Genomic DNA, 22,968 nt, shown 5'->3' with positions numbered 1-22,968 from the left:
TGAGGACCAGCAGCATCAACATCACCTGAGAACTTGATGTCAGGCCCCACTGTGGACAAATGGGATCCGATTCCGCATATGACAAGCCACCTAAGTAGTTCTGCGCTAGAGTTTGACAAACAATCCTGGGAGGAACACTGTGAGGTTACCATTTGTAGCTGGATATTCCTTATTTTTTAGTCCATAGGAGGCTGTTTCCTGGCCTCCTGGTGCAACATCTATAGGAAAATTGATTTTAGGAGGCATTACAAATAAGCCATTTGGCACATAGCCACTTAACAGGCTGCTGTGATGGTTTCGGTTTTGGGTTTTGTTTTGTTTTGTTTTGTTTTGTTTTGTTTTGTTTTTGAGACGAAATCTCGCTCTGTCACCCAGGCTTGAGGGCAGTGGCATGATCTCAGCTCACTGCAACCTCCGCCTCCTGGGTTCAAGCGGTTCTCCCACCTCAGCCTCCCAAGTAACTGGGATTACAGGTGCCTACCACCATGCCTGGCTGATTTTTGTATTTTTAGTAAGAGACAGGATTTCACCATGTTGGCCAGGCTGGTCTTGAACTCCTGACCTCAGATGATCTGCCCATCTCAGCCTCCCAAGGTGCTGAGATTACAGGCATGTGCCACCATGCCCAGCCCTGCTGTGATGGTTTTTAGAGACTGATCTATGGCCCAGTCTGTGGATGCTGTTTGGTGGGGATACTGTAGCTGAGTGGAATTGAAGTCAGTTTCACATATGAACAGAGTAAATGATTGGAGGGAGTAGGCAAAGATAAAGCCCCCATGTATCTCCCCATCAGCTTGCTTGCTTTAGGCCTGACATCCCACATCTCCCACTGCTGTAGCCAACTCCATAGGTATTTACTGGATGTGCACCAAGGGCCAGGCAGGCACTCTTAAACATCCCCTTCAATTTCCACAGCCTTTGCATAAACCAGCTCACATTTTAATTTTTATTCTCATAACCACCTTTTGAAGGTAGAAGATACTTTCTCTATTTACAGTCCTGGAGGATTTACCCTAAATCACAGAGCTGATCAGTGGCTGAGCTGGGATTTGAATCTAGATTCTCTAACTTCAGCGGATTTCTGCAGAAAAGGCAGGTTTGTTTATGAAGGGGCTTATTATTTATGGCATAGATACTAGAGTTTGGTGGGCCTTGACCTGTTATAAAGTGTTTGGTTTCCTAATTACATAAGCAAGAGGATTTAAAATGCAGAAAGAGGCCCTTTCAGTGACAATCTCCTTTCTGGTCCTCTCTGACCCATCTCATGGGATATCACAAAGCAAGAAGCACCTCAGAAAGCAGAGAGGCCCATTTCGATGAGCTTGTTTGGGACAATGTGCAAAGAGGCCCTGATGCCCTTTGTGGAGAGGGAGCACTTAGGAAAGCTTGGACATGACTTTTCTGCTTCCTCACCTGGTGGAGTGGCGGCTTGGCAGCTGCATGGCTGTAAAACACCACTGTCTGGTCACTCTGCTTCTAATTGAATGCACATCACACTAAACATATTGTTTGCAGGAGTCTTAATTTTAAAAACAAGAGAAATGTGGGAGGAATGAGCCGGCTTGTTCCATCACTTTCCAACTCTCTGCACCTGTTCTTCCATGTGATTCTCATTGTCCTCCTCGAGGGACTCCTGTGTAGTCAGGGAGACCAGGCTAGGAAAGAAGTGGAGGGAGGCCCAGAGCTTCTTTTGTCTGTATTGTTTGGCAATCTGAGCTATCCCTTTCTGTTACACAGCTTGAACATGAGAGTTGTTTTTCAAAAGCCAGGGGAAATAGCACTGGACTACTGATATGGAAGTACCTCTGTTGATATGGAAGTACCTCTCCCATCAGCCCTCTAAATGCTTTTGAGATAAAGTGCCAGCTAGCTCCCATGGGGCATTTGCCTCAGTTGCTTACACAAGTCTAACAGAGATGGAAGGGATGGCTGTGAAATCAAAGTGAACAAGCCTATTTAAATCTTCATTACTCAGTCCCAGCAGCACCTACCAGAGCCCACAGCGCTAGCAATGGGCTCAGAGCATCTCACTGGGCTTCCAGCTGTGTTTTGTTTTTATTTTTAAATTATATGATGTGATGCCCTCAACCAGAGTTGAGGACCCAGTGACAAGGAGAGGCTGTCCTGCCACCGGTCCTAATGTTTAGTCTTTACTTGGCAGAGCACAGGGGCGTATGCTGGGTAAGCCGGTGCCAGATCTGTGAGCACCGTGGTCCAGCAGACAGAATTCCAAATCCAGAGAATCTAGATATTGGGAGCTTTTTGTATAATCACCCTGTTTTTGTAGCACTGGCCTCTTAAATCAATTAGGATATTGAATTTCTGAGTTGGCTATTTAAGTACATTACCAGAAAAACCTCTAAACAAAGCATGTACCTTAACCTGCCATTCCTACACAGTATGAGGCCTTCTGATGATTTTCCCATTAACATAACACATTCCTAGAATTAAGGACGTGAGATAAACAGCAGGTCTAAAAAGAATTCCAGGCCGGGCACAGTGACTCATGCCTGTAATCCCAGAGATCTGGGAGGCCAAGGCAGGAGGATGGCTTGAGGCCAAGACTTTGAGACCAGCCTGGGAAACATAGCAAGACCCCATATCTACAAAAAATTTTAAAAATCACCCTGCTAAACAGATGCATACCTGTAGTCCCAGATACTCAGGAGGCGGAAGCAAGAGGATAGCTTGAACCCAGGAACTAGAGGCTACAGTGAGCTATGAATGTGCTACTGCACTCCAGCGTCGGTGCTGGAGCAAGACCTTGTTCCTAAATAAATAAATAAAATTCCACAAAAGGTTCTAGGAATGAGGTTTTGATTAAATGAAAAATCATTTAACTTTTTTCCTTAGCTACTTTACCCATTAAGAGCTAGAATAAAATTGATTAGAGAAAAATAATAGCACCCATATATTGATCTCTTACTATATGCCACGCCCTGTGTTAAGCCCTTTCATATATTTCTTATTTAATCGCCACAACAATGTCGACTTCTCTTCCTGTTAATGGAAATATGGCTTAGATTTACCTAAATTTACAGAAGCCACTAACTGGTGGGACTAGGAATAAAACTGACATAAGTCTGTGTTTAAAGCCCTTAATTTCCGTGCATCATTTGTTAAAAGATGACTGGAAGGGGTCTTTATTTTATTTTATTTTGAGACAAGAGTCTCGCTCTGTCACCCAGGCTGGAGTACAATGGTGTGATCTCGGCTCACTGCAACCTCTGCCTCCCAGTTCAAGCAATTCTCCTGCCTCAGCCTCCTCAGCAGCTGGAACTACAGGCATGTGCCACCATGCCCAACTAATTTTTGTATATTTAGTAGAGACAGGGTTTCACCATGTTGGCCAGGATGGTCTTGAACTACTGACCTCAGTTGATCTGCCCGCCTCAGCATCCCAGAGTGCTGGGATTATCACAGGCATGAGCCACTGCAGTCGGCCAAGGTCTTTATTTTTGAACCTTGCATTTTCTATAGCACTTTGTAATTTTCAAAGTATTTTGTGAACAGTATCTTTTTTCGAATCTCTTAATAATTCTGTGAATAAGGCCGAAAAGGCCTTTTTCCCATTTTGCAGATGAAGAAACTAAGGCCCAGACAGGTTAAATGATTGACCAAGTTTCCAGAACTAGTAAATATTGGAACACCAATAAAAATGTAGGTCTCCTGACTCCTGTCCCAGTGTGAGATCCGTTCCTCTCACCACCTCTGCATATAAGCAAAGAACCATGTGCTGGAAGAGACCTGAGTGATCATGGATTCTACAGATCTCATTTTTAATTTTCAGAAACTAAGATCCAGAATGGGGGCATTCCTTAACCAAGGTCACCCAATTATCCAGTAACAGAACTGGCCCCAGAAATCAGACTCTCAATATTTGCCACTCTTTCAAAAAGAAGAAGAAGAAGAAGAAGAAGAAGAAGAAGAAGAAGAAGAAGAAGAAATTCGTAAGCAAAATCATCATCATTAAAAAGCATTTGAGGGAAATATTTTGCCAGTTGCTTTGGAAGCATGAAAGAGGAAGCTTCAGGATGAAGCATCGTTGGTTCCTGAGTTCTATCCTCAACCTGCACAGTATTTGCCAAAAGATTTTGTTTCCAGAATAAATTTGTTCATCAGTCATTAATATTATGCCTGTAAAGTCATAAAGCAATTTTTCATCGGTGTTGATGTGTAACTTGCTATTAAAGATTTTTTATGTAGGCTACAAGAGCGTTCAAAGGACAGTGTGCCTTGCGTTAGAAACTTGAACTGTGCAGAGACAGAATGAGTCATTACAGTATCTGACACTAGAGGGCGCTCCGTGAGAAGGCTGGCTACACAAACAGGAAGCCGTCTGGAGCAGCTGGAGACCCAAAAGGGAAGCCAAGAAGAGAAGAAATAAACAGTAAAAAGATACAGTAGTATCCATGGATCCGATGTCACAAGCCACAGGATGGGCAATGAAAATGGCTGTGTCTGTGTGTGTCTCTGTATTTTGGTTTTGGTTTTGTTTTTGTTTTAATATAGCCTTAGTCCAGAATAGGATTTTCATGTGGATACCATTAAATCCTCACAACCTTGAAAAGTAGGTATTATTAATCTCCACTTTATAGGTTAAGAAATCAAGGTTCAGTGAAATTAAGTGATGTGCCCAGGGTCATAAATGCAAAGGTAGTGTACTATTAACTCCTACCAATAGCATTTTCAAAGCAATAAGGCTTTGATTACTGAAGAATATGTAGTAACATCCTATTGTCTAATAAAATGCCTTTCAATTGCAGAATTCCTTAGAATTTCTTTAGTTAAAACTGTTATTCCAAAATAAATAAATAAACTGTTATTCCACAACCTTGTCCTTCCATCTTAGCCAGCACAGTAATTTTTTTTTTGTCCATAAATATTTCATTGTGGATTCTCTTAAGTGACTTTATTCCAACCTCACTTACTAGAAACATCCTCTTTTCTTCCTCCTCCTCTGAGACCACCTAACCTTCATGCCATGGGGTCTGCATTGACACCTCCTGTGGCCCTTACACCTCTCCTCTCTGATCCTGACTCTAGGGACTTCTTGAACCATAGTAGGTGCCAGATAAATACTGGCTGACAATGGTTCTCAAACCTTAATAGGCATCAGAATCACCAAGGGTGCTTGTCAAACTTGGAGATATTCAGAACTTACCCTAAGAAATTATGATTCTCAAAGTCTAGGATAGTATCCTTGCATATTTAACAAGCATCTTGGCTGATTCTGACATAGGTAGTCTGTGAACCTCATCTTGGCAAAATACTTGTTGCATTCTTCTAATGATATGATTTGCCATTTGTTACTACTACTTGAAACATTTTCTCAAGCTGCCACACTTCTATACATTTTGTTTCTGAAGGGTGGAAGCTCTTAGAGGGCAGAGACCTCATTTTCTGTTCTTTCCTATTCCTCCCTTTCATAGCCATCAGATCCCCATTGTGTTGGCAGTTCCCAGGCACTTCTCTTCACCTACACCATAACTCTCTCCCCATGCCCTTTACCTGTGTAGCTCCCACCCCACTTCATGGCTCAGTCTGGATGGCTCCAAGTGATCTTATTGCTCAAGTCCAGGAATGCACTGCTGCTACATGTTCCCAAGGCACCCTCCACCTCTCCCACCAGGGCATGACACACGATGCACACGTCTTTGCCTTCCCTTAGAAACTTTATTCCAACCTCACCCACTAGATACTTGCTGTACCCTCTTTGTGAGGACAGGACCTTTGGTTTTCTTATCCCAACTCTAGGAACAGAGTTCCTAGACATTATCTTATCCCAACTCTAGGAACAGAGTTCCTAGACATTATCTTATCCCAACTCTAGGAACAGAGTTCCTAGACATTATCTTATCCCAACTCTAGGAACAGAGCCTGATATTGGATAAGCCCTTAATGATTGTTTACAGATAAGTGAATGAACAAACTGAGAAGAATGATTAAAAAGAGAGAAATACAGGAGAAGAAACACTTTAAAAATTACCTTATTTCATAAAGGGCATGTGAAGTGTGGGGACAATGCCTTTGGGGTCAGAATGGGGCACCCAGGGATGGCCAAGGGGAGCTGAGGAGCCCTGTTTACTTCACTAACTTCGTTTTTCCTGTGAATCTAATACAGCTCGACTTAATACATATTTACTGGGATTCTTTGATGTGAAAGCCACTACGCTGGACACTGGGGAGTCAAAAATGTATTAAGACACAGTCCCTGAACTTGAGGGTATGATAATTTAAAGTGAAACCACTTTGTGATCTATATGCCAGTGTGTTTAACTATTAATAGGAAACAAGAGATGACACTATTCTGCTCTGAGGACAGTTCAAATGATTCTGGGTCTTATAATTGCTACATGATATAAGGTGAGTCTTAAGAAGCAATGAAGCACAACGGAGAAAAAAAAGCCAGGCTTTAAAGACCCACAAACCCATGTTTAATACTGTAGCTCCCTCCTCTTACTAGTTATGCTACCAGCAGCCTGGGCTGCCTGTGTAACGTAGGTCTAATAATAATAACACCACTTCTGGCACATATTAGCAGTGGTAAGCATGATTTAGCACTGTGCCAGGCACTCTGCTAAGCACTTTCCATGCGTTATCATATTTAATCCTCTCAGCTATGTAAGTGCCACTTTTATTCACATTTTATTACTGAGGAAACTGGCTGTCATAGACTGAAGGTTTGTGAACCCCCAAAATTCGTATGTTGAAGCTCTAACCCCTGCTGTGGCTGTATTTGCAGATGGGACCTCAAAGGACATATTTAAGGTTAAATGAGGTCATAAGAGTGGGGCCCTGAACAAATAGGTTTAGTGTCCTTATTAGAAGAGATACCAGAAGGCCAGGCACAGTGGCACACACCTATAATCCCAGCACTTTGGGAGGCTGAGGTGGGAGGATCACCTGAGCCCAGGAGTTTGAGACCAGCCTGGACACTATAGTGAGACCTCGTCTCTACAAAAAATTTAAAAATTAGTTGGGTGTGATGGTGCAACTGTAGTCCCACCTACTCGAGAGGCTGGGGTGGGAGGATTGCTTGAGCCTGGGAGAAGAGATTGCAGAGTCATGATTGTGCCACTGCACTCCAATCTGGGAGACAGGGCAAGACCCTGTCTCAAAAACAATAAAAGAGACCCAGGGAAAACTCTCTCTCTTCAACCCCTCCCCTCCAAGAAAGAAAATGTGAGGTTTTTGCACCAAAGAAAGGCCTCATGAAGACACAGTGGGAAGGCAGCCAGGTGCAACTTAAAGACAGACCGCTCACCAGACACCCAGACACCAACCCTGCTGACATCTTGGTCTTAGACTTCCAGTCTTCAGAACTATGAGAAAATAAATTTCTGTTGTTTAAACCACCCTGTTTATGGTATCCTGTTATGGCAGCCCGAGTTGACTAATACAGCTCAGAGAGGTTAAGTAATTTGCCTAAAGTGACCCAGATATCAAATAGTACAGTCAGTATTTGAACCTGAACCTGGCTGATTAATAAATTAGATAGTGTAGGTAAAATTCCTGCATGGTGCTGGCAAATAATAATCCCTTAATAAATGGTTTATAATATTCATATTGCACTCCAGAAGTCAGGCCCACAGAATTATTGCTGTTAGTTAGGGTGAGTTACTAGGAGGACGGCTCAGCAAGAGAGCAAGGAGGGCTAGGCTCCAGAGCCTGTGGCATGAGCCAGACACAAGAAAAGAGACACCTCAGCCACCACCAGTGCTTGTGCAACTCCTCCTGCACTGAGCTTCCTTGGACTCAGGAGCTATCACCAAGATCTGTGGAACCCTAACATCATAGGGTTACAAAGGCCTCACAGGTCACCCAGGTCCACAATCTGGTGCCTGCATACCCCTACCACATCTCTGCCAAGTGACAGCTACTGCTTTAATCTCTCATCTGATGGCCTCTCAGTATGGTTCTCAGGCAGGGAAGGCGGGGGATAGAGCCCAAGTCCCAGAAGTCATCCCTGGATGACACTTTCAAGATCTTCTAAGTCAACCCCATGTGTTCCACATGGCCTGCTTGGAGGAGGAATAGCAGGGACTTAACCTAGGGAGAGGCTGGAGATTTTCCCTCCCTCCTATAGAATGAGTCATTCCTTCCCAACCCACTTTTCTCATTGTCCTTCCAGGAGGCAGTGAAATGTTTCACATATTTGGAAATCCAAATCAACACTGATGCAAACGAAAGGGCCCCTAAGTCATTGGGAACCGGTGTGGTCGGCATCACCACGGAGACCTGGGAGGCGGTTGTCAGAGGACAGCTGGCTCAGATGTCAGAGATGCACAAACTTGCATATGCTCAGTCCACAAGCAACACCCCCGCAGCTGGCATCTAAACCCTTGGTAAAGCTCTTGGCTACAGAGTGCTCGTTGATGACTACATTTCATCTCCAAGGCTCTCCTTGACTTTCCTTTCACTGATACAAGGTAATGCAGCTTGAAGCCTCCTACTTTAGCTTTCAGCACAGGGGGTCATTAGTGAGATGTAATGCTGTATTCACATGCTGGTTACCTGTTTGTCTTGTCTTCTCTTTTCTGACAACACACAGCAGGCAAGGCCTTATCATCCTTTGATGAGTAAGGACAGCTATCTTCTTCAAAGGGCTGGAGTCTCAAAATGAGATGGTCCTTTAGATTTTTCGGTCCCAACTCTTTCATGAAATTGTACCAAGATCCTGATTTCCTAAGCAGACATGGGTCAGGAACTTCGTTATTGCCCTTTAATAGATTATATGTTAGTAGGTGCTTGATAAAATCCATATTGAACAGGACCTGAATGTGAGTCCATCCTTGGAGCCACTGCTCTGCCCCTGAAGCTTTCTCTGTCCTAGCCCTTCAGCTTTCCCTTCCTGCTGGAGTTCTGCCACTCCTGCAGGGCTATGAAATTCAATTGTGAAAACATCTCTCCAGACCTCTTCATCAGTTCTTCCTAACAACTCTAAGCCTCTAATACTTGTGCTTAGACTATTTTTAACTTTTCCTTTCTTTTAAAAAATTACGCCAGAGGAGCTTAATGAGCCCTACTTAACTTTTCGTAGAAAAAGAAAATTTGCAGACATTAACCAATAAGTGCGACCGAACACCATGGTTAGCTGGCACGCCTCTGAAAACCTGCCTTCTCCCTGTGCAATACAATAGTTTATTTTTGGACAGCAGCCTCCACACAACATCATGAACACACAACACTGGGGTTTATAATGAACTTAAAAGAAAGTGAAGATTTATGTGAGAGGTTTAGGGGAGGAACTCAGGGTTGCAGAGGGCAGGGTGTGGGAAGGAGGGACGAGTTCCTGGGCAATGAGAAGTCCTGGCTGCCCAAAGCTGCTTCCAGCATGTTGCACCTCCAGATTCTTTATCTTTGCTTTGAATCAGCCAGGAGTATGAATGATATGAAGCAAGTGGGAGAAAATAAGCAAGATTTCAGATTTTTGTTCATTATCATGTAAAACTAACACACACATAGACACGCATACACCACCACCACCACCACGAAAACCAGCAACTAGCCAAACAAAAAAGAGCTTGAGCTCTTACAAAGAATAAAGCACTGTGGCAATAAACATTTTCATCATTCCTCCATCCAAACTCAAGAGTCCCTTTGGGTCAAAGTTGATTCTAAGGAAAGGTTCTCAGCTGTCCTGCAAGGCAAGAGGTCCAAGTCACAAATTACAGGACTGCCCCCATTCGTGTCATAGCAGTTAGGACATGACCATTTGCCCTCTGGATTTTAGCTGAAGTATCATGGAAGTCTTTCCAGGCATGAAAGTAAAGCCCTATTCTTAATAGTGCTCGTACCTAACCGTGCTGGTTGTTCCAAAGTCGCCTGATTACTTTCCCTATTATCACCATGACCTTCTAAATTGGGGCTCAGCCATGCCTTTACCTAATGGGGTTACAATAAACCGTCTCTGACCTGGGGTTTGTGAACGCAGTGTGAGGCATGCAAACACAGCCTTATTTAAGTGCTACTGGTGTGTCTAAGGTCTGGGGACCAGAGAGGGAGGAAGTTAGACTTCAGCAGAGGAAGACCTTCCTCTCTGGATAATTAGCCCATTCTCTCTGAACAGTGTTAGTGTTATAATGTACCATTCTTTAGAATTTTTCTTTAGAATCCATATTATTTCAAGCATTCCATGATAACTCAGAAGATAAAAGTGCTTGCTCAAAGCAGGACAAAGTACTGTCTGGCTGTGTTGGCTAAAAGAAAAGATTTTTAAGATGCTAAGAAATAAAGGAGAAATTTGTACATGACAGGAATAATTTTTAAGTTTATTACCATAACAAATTACTTGTGATCAAAATGAGTGTGAAGTATTTATTCATGATGTATACAACTTTGATTAATTAATCAAAAGGAAACAGGATAAGAAGAGCAATTCTTTTGAGTTGCCACTCAAGTCTAGTGCTCATAATGAAAAAGGCAAAGAGTTTCATGTTTAGACTCTTGATGAGAGGTTAAAAAGTCAACAAACCTCCATCAAAAAAAGCAATTTTCTGAGTTCTTTACTTGCATGTTTGCTAGTGAGGCAAAAGCAGCCAAGGCTTTTGTTTTATGCACAGTGTAAACAGAAATTGTGTAATCCTTATTCAATGGCTCATTGAATTTAGGTTTAGAATGGGCCTCCTTGCTTGTCCCATGCTACCTGATAGAATGGAGATGAAGACAAGCTCTGTGCCTGTGCTCATACTGTTCCCTCTGTTGGTAGAACCTTCCCTGTTTTATCCGCTAGGTGAACTTCTGTTCATCTTTTGGGACCCAGCAAAAAACACCGTCTCCTCTCTGAAGGTTCCCTTGATGCACCCAAGGTGAAGTATAATCTTTCTATCTGAATTTCTGTCTCGCCTCACAGACTGTGGGCTCATAAAGATGCAAGAATATGCTTTATTGATATGTGCATTTCGAGCACAATGGTTGGCTCACAGTAAGCAAGTACTCAATAAAGGTTATTATTGATCATGTATATAAATAAATGCTTTTTGAAGGCATGCATATATGGCAATGACAAGGAGAACAAATAACAAAAAGAATCCAACATAGGCATTATTTCATAAATTAATAATCACTGATTCATCACTGTGCAAAGCAGTGGGGGAGACTGAAGAAACTTAAGACAGAGTCTAGGTCCTAGTTGGGAGAGTTAAATGAAACCTACATGAAATAGCAGGGAACACAAAAAGCAATATGTGATTGCATCTTACAGTTAATGGTTCAGAGTAGTGAGGGTAGGTGTCAGAGCTTTGAGTTCTACCCCTCTCCAAGAGGATTACCCGAATCCAATGTTTACCACTCAAACAGCTGTCAGAATCCTTTTCTGGGTTGTTCCTCACCCTACTTTGCACTTTGTTCTGGATGGTAAAAGGTGCTGGAAATCTAGGCATTTATGTGAAATCTCCTGATTACTAAATATCAGCAACTAATTTTAAAAATCTTAGAACACTGTGTAGTGAAAACACATTTGTAGGCTTTGGGTCTACAGCTTGTCAGCCAGGTGTCACACAAGAAGAGAAGAAAGACTAACATAGTTAACTCATAAAACTCTTATTCCATTTAAAGAGAAGAAAGATCAGATTTTAGGAGATAGGTAAATGTTACTGAGGAAAGTGTCAGGAGAACTATCTGTTGATATGCTGGAGATAAACTTCCAGGGGATATAATAGAGGCTCAGGAATGGGAGGTAGCTGGTCAACTAGTCTCAAGAATGGATGATTTAGACTCATAGTCTCAGCTCCCTGTATGAGTAAGGATTTTCTCAAGAAATGGATCTAATAGCGTATTTACATAGAGAGATATGTAAAAGAGGATTTATGATGGGAATTGGCTCATGTGATTATGGAGGCTAAGCAGTCCCACGATCTGCAAACTGGAGAACTGGGCAAACCAGCAGTGTAATTCAGTCTGAGGCCAGAGAACTGAGAACCGGGGGAGCCAATGGCATAATTCTCAGTCTGAGGCTGCAGGCCTGACATCCTAGGGGGGCCATTAGTGCAAGGCCGGGAGTCTGAAGGCCTGAGAGCCTGGAGTTCTGATGTCCAAGGACAGGAGAAGATGGCTGTCCCAGCTCCAGGAAGGAATTTGAATTTGCATTTCCTTTGCCTTTTTGTTCTATCTGGACTCTCAACTGATTGGATGGTGCTGGCTTTCATTGGGTGAAGATGGATCTTCCTTACTCAGTCCACTGATTCAAATGCCGGTGTCTTCTGGAAACACCCTCAGACATACCCAGAAATAATGCCTTACCAGCAATCTGGGTATCTCTTAACCTAATCAAATTGACACTTAAATGTAAGCATCACACTCCCCTTTGGCTTAGGTTCCCTGCCTGAGCTGAGCAAGGGCACCAACTTCGAGAATGATCAGCAACAGGAGACAGGACTGCTGCCTTCTTCTGTGCATCTGTGTTGCCCAAGGAGCCACTCACGTTAGGATAACACTGACTTTTAGTTCCATGGCTACAACCTCTCAGTCCGAACTTTATTTTCAAATCATCTCCAGGTTTTGCTGCTTTGAGAAGCTGTCAGGTGAAATTTCAAACAATGCTCAGATATATTAATCTTTTAAAGCCAGAATGCTAGAATTTCACTCATGAGTAAGAAAACCCCACAAGCTGGCTTCTCTCTTCCTGTTCCTACATTCCTCTCTCCAGCGCAGGCACTGCTCAGCCTCATCTTGACATTTAAGGTTTCTGGCTGTGCTCATCTTCTCTTCCCACAGACAAGAGCTATGAGGAGACATACTAACAAAGTAATTTCCATGTGGATTTCTAAACATTCAACTCACCATTTAGAAACAGCAATTACTCTTCCTCTTTTCAAGTGACCATACAAATCAGTTTGCTTTGGGAGCTTTTTAATTTTTTAAGAATTGCTCAATTCTTTTCTTATGGTGATTTTCTTGAGGATTTTTTTTTTTTTTTGCCATTTCAACTTTCTATTAGAAAAACTTAGATTCCCACTTGCTATTTTATGTCACATCTGTGTTCTTTTATTCTCACTTAAACCTTTTATTTTAGCCAATTAGAATACACAGCAGCCTTACCTCACATGACAGTTTTAAAATAAATAATATGTTACAGGAAAATGAATGTTTAATCTGCTCTTATTCTTTTCACTATTGTGTTACTTTGTTTAAATGTTTTCCTTAATTAGAATATAATTTAGGACTTTGGAATTACTATTTAGCAATTTTGTTTACTTGTTAAGTCAGATCAGATTGTTTTTCCTTATAAGAGATTAGCAAAAATTGACTGGGCGTGGTGGCTCACGCCTGTAATCCCAGCACTTTGGGAGGCCGAGGGGGGTGGATCACCTGAGGTCAGGAGTTCGAGACCAGCCTGACCAACATGGAGAAACCCCATCTCTACCAAAAATACAAAATTAGCTGGGCATGGTGGCACATGCCTGTAATCCCAGCTACTCGGGAGGTGGAGGCAGGGGAATCTCTTGAACCCGGGGAGGCAAAGGTTGCAGTGAGCTGAGATTGCGCTATTGCATTCCAGCCTGGGCAATGAGAGCGAAACTCCGTGTAAAAAAAAAAAAAAAAGAGATTAGCAAAAATGGTAATGTTTTCCACTAAGTTTCATCTCCTGCCATGTAAACTACTAGGTGTTGTTTTAGTAATAGGTATGTATGATTTGGAAACTCTGAATATGAATGCCTTTTTTCAATTAACAAAACTCAGAGAACAGCATGATGTGGAAAAATCTCTTCTTGGGAAAAATTTTCTCCTGCATTTACTATTGATTAGAAATCTGAAATAAATTCATTAATTCATTATAAAATAATTATTCAGTGTGTACTATGTGCCAGACACTATTCTAAATACATGTGGGCAAAATAGATAAAATTTCCTATCCGCAAAAAGCTTATATTCTAGCAGGAAGAGATAGATAATAAACAAAAAATATAATAAGCCAGTGATAAGTGCCCAAGGGAAAGTAATGAAGCAGGGTGATGGGAACGGAAGCAGGCAGGGAGTGGATTCCAATTTTAGATATGGTTGTCTGGGTATGCTTCTCTGAGTGACGTTTGGGTATGTGGTACATAGATCATGTAAGAACCTCACAAGTCACTGTAAGGACTTTGGCTTTACTCTGAGTAAAATGGGGAGTGATCACAGGGTTTGGGCAAAGGAGTGAGACAATCAAACATATGTTAAAATGATCACTCTGGCTGCTGCTGAGAATAGACTGTGGGGAGGAACAGGATAGAAGCAGAACTACATAGACTAATTAGATGACTAATGAGTTAATCAAGGAGAGAGATGATGGTGGATGGGACCAAGGTGGTAGCCGTGGAAGTGCATAGTTAGAAAGTAGAGCCAACAGAATTTCCTATTTCAATATGAGTTGCATGAGATAAAGAGTCAAGGATAACTTGGGGCTTTTAGTCCAGGCAACTGGAAGAATGGAATTGCCATTTAGTAAGGGGGTAAAGCTGTGTGGGATGCACAAGTTTTGGGGAGAAATCAGGAGTTCAGTTTTGAACATGTGGAGTTTGAGGTGTCTATTAGACGTGAAAGTAGGAAACCCAACTAGGCAGTCAGAAACACAAGCTGGAGCTCAGGAAAGAGGACTGAGTAAGAGACATAAATGCAAAGTTGTTGGCATAGAAGGGGAATTCAAAGCTATATAACTGGATGAACTGATTGAAGGGAGTGAGTTTGGTGTCCTGAAAGGCAAGAGAAGTCCACTTGAAGAGGCAGTAGTGTTCAATGGTGTCCAGTGCTGCTGAGAGGTCAAGTAAGGACCAAGAATTGTTGACTGTATTTAGCAGTGTGGAAGTCATTGTTTTCCTTGGCAAGATCAGTTTTACTGATGCTTTGGGAGTAAAACCCTGATTCAATTAAGTTTAAGATGGGGGTGGGGGATGAATTGGAGACAATGAGTAGAGACAATTATTTTGAGATCCATTCATAGTAGAAGCAGGCAGGAAGGTGGAGTATATGGGTACGAATTCATAGGCAGTTGAATTTGGTATATTTTCTTTTTTTACAGTTTATTGAAGGGAACACTTATTTCATGGTTACCTATTAAGATGCACCCACTCACTTAGATAGATAACCCTAATTTTACCACTCTCTCCGAATACATTTTTAATTTTTATTTAAATAGGGAAGGGGGTCTTGCTATGTTGACCAGTCTGATCTCAAACTCCTAGCCTCAAGCGATCCTCCCATCTCAGCCTCTCAAAGTGCTGGGATTACAGGAGTGAGCCACCACACCCAGCCCTATGAATCCATTTTAGAAGGCGTAGATCCACTTCTTTCTTCTTTTTGTGGTTAAGACATGTACCCTTAGTTTTTCTAGTTTCAATTTCGCCATATTATTTCTAACTATAGCAGTCTGGCAATTTCCCTTCCTCTTTGGACTTGATGTTGTGTCATACTCGCGGAGGGTTATCCCCCACATCCCGTCCAGCTCCATTTCCTCCACAGTGCTTCTCCCCTTTCAACCTGCTCATTGCTAGTCTAGTCATTTCAATTTCCTTAGCTGTGAGGAATGGAGACTGTTTGCCTCTTTAGCTACCTATAAGGCTAAGAGTTTAAGCCTGGGCAACATAGTGAGGCCCTGTCTCTACAAAATTTTTTGTTTTAAAATAGCTGGGCATGATGGTGCATGCTGTGGTCCTAGCTCTTGGGAGGCTGAGGTGGGAGGATTGCTTGAGCCAAGAGGTTTAGGTTACAGAGAGTGGTGATGGTGCCACTGCACTCCAGGCTGGGTGACAGGGCAAGAACCTGTCTCGAAAAACAAACAAACAACAAACAAACAAACAAAAAACAACCCGCAAGAGTTTAAATAAGTCTGAGAAGTGAAATGGGTTTAACCCATATAAAGAAAGTTTGAAATGGGTCTAACCCATATAAAGAATAGAAAGAACATTAAAGTAGTAGGTAGCGCAGGGGAGGAAAGAAAATGAGAAAACATTTGTTTTACCATTTACTTAGGCTGAACTCCTACCATGTAATTTTAAAGCATCATACGTATTGAGTTCCTGTCTTTTAAAAATAAAGTGCTCTAGATATCACATATTATGTTAGTTATGTTATTAAGAGACACACTAGATTAAGAAATTTGATCACACTTATAATATGTGGTTGTACTTAGGTAACATTTACTGAGCAATGCCTATTAAGCACTTGGCTAAGCCCTTTCCACATATTATGTCATTTAACTCTTTCCCTCATAATCAGCTGAGGTATGTATTAGTATTCCCATTTCAGAGATGAGGAAACTGAGAGAGGTGAGAGAGAGGTTCAAATAATTTGAAACTCTTCAGCATTACTACCACTTTCAAGCAAATATACTGTACATTTATTTGTGTGTGACTATGCAGGTATATCCATATTTAGCCCCTCCCACCAGGGCTATTTTTCATTTTCCAATGAATTCATCATGACATTACTCATAAGCCACCTCAGTGCATTTGAGATCAATTTATAAAGTTTGATTGCTGCACAATTTTTCAAAAACATGTTTACAGATTATTGAAACCCATATTGCCTACCATATGTTAGGCACTCTGCTAGGTGATAAAATGGAAGAATGCAAAATCACTCCTCCAAGGAGCTCAGATTCTTCTTTTGTAGGAAAGTCAATTATTCATTCCCTCATTCAAAAGTATTATTGAGTGTCTTGGAGCATGCTATAGTTTAGGTAAGAACAAATCAAGTTAGAATCATCATACTTGGTAAGAGGAGATGCACAAATAATGCCCTTTATCTTACATGGTCCTTTTAGGCAGTACTGTGATTAAGTGCTTGGACCTCTAGAGCCAGGCCACCTGACTTAAAAAGGTAGCTCTGTCAGTTAAAGGCTATGTGGTATTGAGCTAGTCACAGAGCCTCTTTAAAGCCTTCTGTTTCCCATCTATTAGATGAGGATAGTATCTCATAGGGCTACTGTGAAGACTTAAGGTATGTGTAAAGTATTTGGAAGAGGACCTACGTAAGTATTAGTTGTTATTGTTGATACAGATTTACCATGTGCTGAAACAGTTGCCAATTCTCATAACAAGTAGCAAAGGATAATAAGTGCTCTATTAAGTTTTTGTTGAATAGAACTTCCTAGAAGCCGTGTGTTTCTCTGTAGATATGTCTAGAGTAGCCTCAGATTCCTTTTCCATCATATTTCTTCATTCTGAACCCAACATCAAATCAGTTATTGTCCTTTGCTGCCTCCGTTCTGTTTTTTTGTGGAAAAGGGGAAACTGATGGGCTGATTTTTTTGTTTCTGTTTTTACATCATAGATAATCAGAGTTATTTTTCATTACTTATCATTGGTAGACTTCTTACTAGTTTGATCCATGCTATAGTCTGAATATTTTGTCCCCCGCCCCTCCATTTTATATGTTGAAATCCTATCCCCTAAACTGATGGTATTAGGAGGTCGTTCCTTTGGGAGGCGATTAGGTCATGATGGCAGAGCCTTCATGAATGGGATTAGTGGCCTTAAAAAGGAGGCCTGAGAGAGACCCTCACTCCTTCCACTATATGAAGACACAGCAAGAAGTCACCCTCTCTGAACTAGAAAGAAGACACACACACACAGACGTGGAATCTGCTGTTGCCTTGAACTTCCTAGCCCCCAGACTATAGGAAATAATTTTTTTTTTTTTTTTTTGAGACAGAGCCTCACTCTGTCACCCAGGCTGGAGTGCACTGGCATGATCTTGGCTGATTGCAACCTCCACCTCCTGGGTTCAAGTGATTCTCCTGCCTCAGCCTCCTGAGTAGCTGGGATTACAGGTGCCTGCCACCACTCATAGCTAATTTTTTTATTTTTAGTAGAGACAGGGTTCCACCATGTTCGCCAGGCTGGTCTCGAACTCCTGACCTCAGGTGATCCTCCAGCCTAGGTCTCCCAAAGTGCTGGGATTACAGGCATAAGCCACCATGCCCAGCCAATTTCTGTTGCTTATAAGCCACCCAGCTTATGGTATTTTGTTATAATAGCATGAATATACTCTAAAACAATCCTTTAAATTTTTAAAATTATTATTCTGATTATCAGAGTAATATGTGCTCAATATAAAAACAATTCAAACATACAGAACTTGATGAAAGGCCCTAGTAATCCCACACCCAGAGATAATCACCATTAACAGCTTGTTATATATGCTTCCAGACTTCTTCTGAAGCATACATTTAATAACATGTATATCTTAATGCAAAAAAGTACAAAAAAATGGAATCATACTATTCATATTGTTCTGCAGCCTCCTTTTTTTTCACTTATAGATTTTGGACATCCTTCCATGTAGGTACAAATAGATCTAGCTTATTTTTGTTAATGGCTGCTTATGGTTTCCTTCTACAGATCTAGCAAAATTTGCTTAAACAGTTTCCTACTGGGCCTTTATTATTCGATTTTTACACCATTACATGTTCCCACTATTACAAACAATGTTGCAATAAGACACGTATATATGTATTTTTTGTACATGTGTAAATATTTCTGACATAATTTTTGCACAAATATGCTTAAAGCACAAACTCTTAGACATGGACTTACCTATTCAAAGGGAACACACCTATTTATCAAAAATTTCCAAATTGTCCTCCAAAGGGGTTTGTCCAATTTCCTCTTACTTTTACAGTGTGTGAGAGTGTCTATTTCTCCACATTTGACTGTTTTCTGAATATCACTTTTTTCTTTTCTCGATTTATACCAATCTTAAAATCATGTTTTTCAAGTCTAGAATCACAATTTAAAACCCAGGGAAGATCAAAAGAACAAAGTACAGAAGATTGGTTTTTTTGGTTTTGAGACGGAGTCTCACTCTGTCGCCCAGGCTGGAGTGTGGTGGCACCATCTCAGCTCACTGCAACCTCCGCCTCCCGGGTTCAAGCGATTCTCCTGCCTCAGGCTCCTGAGTAGCTCGGATTACAGCTGCGTGCCAACATGCCCAGCTAATTTTTGTGTCTTTAGTAGAGACGGGTTTTCACCATGTTGGTCAGGCTGGTCTCTAACTCCTGACCTCGTGATCCTCTTGCCTCGGCCTCCCAAGGTACGGGACTACAGGCGTGAGCCACTGCACCCGGCCTATAATTTTTTTTTTTTTTTTACGAACAGCAAAACATTCCATATTCATTATAATAGTGGGCTGTTTTCAATAAAAATATCACACCACTAGTTGTTAAGTTTTAAAAGACCTCTCATCTCTTAGATCAGCAAATCTGACACTGATTAGATCACTTACACACACTCCCTGCCCATACACCTCCTTCTTGGCAGTGTGTGGAACAGGAGTGGCTGCTGGCAAGGAGGGTCGGGGAAGGAAAGTGAGAGCAAAAGGGCCGAGGGCTCAGAATCTGGTGTCATCTTGTAACGGGTCTCGGGCAGTCCCTTGAGTGTATTCTGGACCTCTCTGTTCGTGTTCCTGTTTGGGCTGCTCTTCTTCACGTCCAGTGCCTGAGGGCCAAGTGCTCACCATCCAAGGGTCAATTCTATCAGCTCCTCTCTGAATCCTTTTCTGAAACCCTGGACAATCATTCTCTTTAATGTCTCACTGTCTCTGAACCGACACCTTCCTGAGTACCTGTAACATTTGTGCAGCATGCTTATTAAGAATATTTAGATGCTGGGTAAACGTTGATTGAACATTTGCTGACATGGAGAGATATTGGTAGAAGACAGATTAGACTTCCGATGGTTTACAGAAACACATGGATTCAGATAAAAGAAGATATGAAAGCACTGGGTTGAACCACATATTTTATTACAACCAAATAACTCCAAATATCCCGCCTTAATTTATTTATTGGCCCCTGCCTCTGCTCACCCACAAAAAGACTGCAAATGAACCCCGATCCTACAACAACAACAACAACAACAAAAAACGGTGACATTATCGGGCTGTAAAACCCTCTTAGCATAGAATAATCTTTTCATCTGCCTCTTTCAGATGTAACATATTTTTGACGAAAAGAATGGGATGAAAACGGCGGGCTCAGATAAAAACAAGAACCGACTTTCCAATACAGCTTCAATAGCAGACGGAACACATGAAGCTGAGAAACTCTCCATGCCAAGTAGTAGTTGTGTGTGCCCCAAAGCTCAGATAAGTACTTCTCCTTAGAGTTGGAAGGCGCTTAAGTGACTTTTTAACGTAATTCAACTCCCCACCCCCAGCGCCAAGTCTTAATATCAGAGTTTAGTCGACGGGACAGCCTCCTTCGCCCAGGACGGGTGAAGGCTCCTGACCATGCCTCGCAGCTAACTGGCAGCTGCGCCTGCCCGGCACCGAGCCCTGCCCAGGTGGACGCTTGCGAGAGCATTACGGCGATGGTTATGTAGGCTGCCGTTCTTCCCCTCCCAAGCACCTGCTCCGCATCTAGCAGTCGCTCGCCGCCAGTCTCCAACCCCGGGTCCCCTCCCTCGCCACACAGACCCCGTCCGGTCAGGCGCTGCAGGGCCACCGGAGAAAGCGCTCGCAATCACATGGAGGCCCGGGCCCGCCCCATTGGCTGCGGCCGGGCCAGTCGCGGCGCTCGCCGGCTGCGGTTGGTCCCAGAGCTGCAGCGCCTGCACGGGCCCGGAGTCCATGTTACGCTTTGTCTAATTCCCCTCGTTACAGAGTCATGTGCTGCTGCTCCCGTCGCCGCTGCTGCCGCTGCCGCCGCCCGTGGTGCCCCGGCTCCTCCGCCGCGCTTCGAGGTGGCAGCCGCGGGCGGGGCCGCGGGAGCAGGGTCCAGGGCGCAGCGCGCCTTCGCCGCCCCGGCGCGTCCTGGTGCAGCCGCCGCCCGCCGCGGGTGATGCCGCCACCTCCGGCCTCAGCATAAGCCGTGGCTTGGCGGCCGAGCTGCACCCCAAGGTTGGTGCGCACCTCTCCCGGCAGGGGCCGGGGGCTGCGAGGGAAGGCGACGCGCAGGTGGAGCCGCGCCGAGCCGGAGCGCGCAACCCTGGCGCAGGCGCCGCGGCCCGAGCTGCGGTTGCGGCCGGGAACTCATTCGGGGACGTCCGGGGGTCGGGAGGAGGTGGCGGCGCGCGGAGTGGGCTCCCGTTTGCTGCCGCCAGGGCCTGAGAGATTGTTCCGCTTTCTGCAGTCTGAGCGTCGGCCGCTTTGGCCCCGGGCGGCCGGCCCTGCGAGAGGGGAGTGCGGCTGCCTGGCTCCTGGACCCCTCGCGCGCGCTCCCTTCTCTCGCCTCCCTCCGCCCTATCGGAAAGGCGGGGAGAGCCGGTTTCGGCTCTGCTGGTTCCTCCCGGAGGTGGGTGTTTGGTGTCTGGCCTTGCTGGCCCGGCGTCCAAAAGGTGAGCCCTTTAACTTCTCCAGAATCGCCTCCCCTCCGCTTCCTTCCTGTGCAGGGTGGGCTGCGCTGGGAGCCCGGCGGGCGGGGGCGGGGAGGTGAAGGTCCGCGCCCCGCCCCCCGCGCCTGTGGGAGGGAGCTGGGGGCCCGCAGGTGCACCCAGCCGTCCGCGGGCCATCTCCGGGTTGGGTACCGGTATAATCCGCTTCTAGCTTGTTTGGAGGCGTGGGCTCTTGGGAGCGGGACTTCTGCTCAAATCCTGTCCAGGGGCTTGAAAAGGAGGAGAATTGGGGGTGGTTGCCGGGAGGACCAGCCCCTCCAGTTACTGGAGGGTTGATAGGGGCCTTCTCCTTTCCGTCCCCCTTTACTAGGGGGTATCCCTTGCAGATAAATGAGATTTTTTGATTTCTTAAAAAGCCAGCTGCAGTGAAGAAGAACTGCTGCAGGTCGAGGGGAAGAGAGGTAGGTTCTTGCTGGAGAGGGAGAGGTGGGCTGTGAGGTTCCAGGAGCACGCAGTTGGGGGGTGTGTGGCCGAAAGTATGGAGGTAGGGTTGTGGGAAAGAAACAGCCGAAATGAGAGGGAGGGCGCACTCAAGATGTAGGCGGAGAGATGGGGAATAGGTACTGGGGAGTCCTAGCGGAATGTGGGGCCCAGCTGGAGCCGCTTGGCTTATATTTGGCTCCTCGTTGCCTCGCAGATTTCCTGCTCTTGGATCTTGAAAAATATTTTTTTGTTGGACAAAGAAAACTCTGAGGACATATTTTGGAAGAGCTGATTTCTGGAAACTTTCCTTGGCAGCTTTGATAGTAAAATTCCGTACAGGCAGCGTTTATTGAGCACCTATTACGTGGTTTGTACCGGACTTTGGAAGAGTCTGGACAGGCAGGGAATCCCCGTTTGCAGTAATGATGAGGGCTGTCTACCTTATAAACAAATAAGGGGCCCCTCCCAGTGCCAAGAATGAGAGTGATCAGACCTTCCTCGCCATAGCATCTGGGACCTCTGCTTCTTACAGACCTGTGGGAAGAACCCTGCACCATATCCTGTAAATGGGGTCTTCAGGCAGCATTTATTTTTGCAGTCCAAAAATAGTGACCAAACACCTACTGTCAGCTAGGCGAGAGTTGGGGTTCTTGCTTCATCTGTCTTGACACCAACTAACTAAATCCCTGTTAAAATCCAAGTGCAAGATGGGGACGAATCTGAGATGAAAATTAGGTGGTTAAAACAGAGGTCACGAAAAGTTGATTTGGGGTGTTGGGTCTCTGTGGGTTACTTATGGAGCCCCCCATAAAATGATTAGGTAATCTATGGAGCCAGCGAAAAATTCCAAAATCTTGAATTGGCACAGTTTATTTCTATATTTGAACACTACGTTAGATTTGTCTCTTTTTTATTGAGGGTGTATGTGTGCGTGTTGATTAAAACCTAACAGATTAGAAGGTTGGAGAGGAAACTGTCCTTAGATGACCCAGCCTTCCATTACCATGTGGAGTAGCATATGATGCAACAGTTAAAGTATTGAGCCATATTCATATCATTTTCTCCCTGCTGTGTTTTCCAGCATTTAAAAAACGTGGTCAAAACTTGGCCCTTTTTTTCTCAAAATCGCTAAAGTTTAATGGAAAGAAAAAAGAAAAAAACTAGGCCCCTTTTCCCTTAATTTTTATATTATGCAGCATTTTTAAAAATTAATTTTAGAAAATTCTGATGTGTT

At 43.7% G+C, this 22,968-nt stretch overlaps 1 protein-coding gene across 11 annotated transcripts in view; it reads left to right on the top strand.

Annotated features, from left to right (window-relative positions):
* Positions 1–20,500: 20,500 nt before the first annotated feature.
* Positions 20,501–22,968, top strand: part of LRRC8D (leucine rich repeat containing 8 VRAC subunit D) — a 140,343-nt gene continuing 137,875 nt past the window's right edge. For 5 of the 11 annotated variants that reach the window (XR_010153289.1, XR_010153288.1, XM_063799791.1 and 2 more), the window contains exon 1: positions 21,124–21,254. The gene's annotated coding sequence lies outside the window, so the exon portion shown is untranslated. The other 6 variants (XM_054684814.2, XM_063799780.1, XM_001150794.6 and 3 more) reach the window with 6 other exon arrangements.

Source organism: Pan troglodytes, chromosome 1 (genome assembly GCF_028858775.2).
Source record: "Pan troglodytes isolate AG18354 chromosome 1, NHGRI_mPanTro3-v2.0_pri, whole genome shotgun sequence".
In the NCBI taxonomy this organism is placed as follows: Eukaryota; Metazoa; Chordata; class Mammalia; order Primates; family Hominidae; genus Pan; species Pan troglodytes.
Note: the sequence above shows the minus strand (reverse complement) of the source record. Positions and strands in the feature narration are given on the sequence as shown.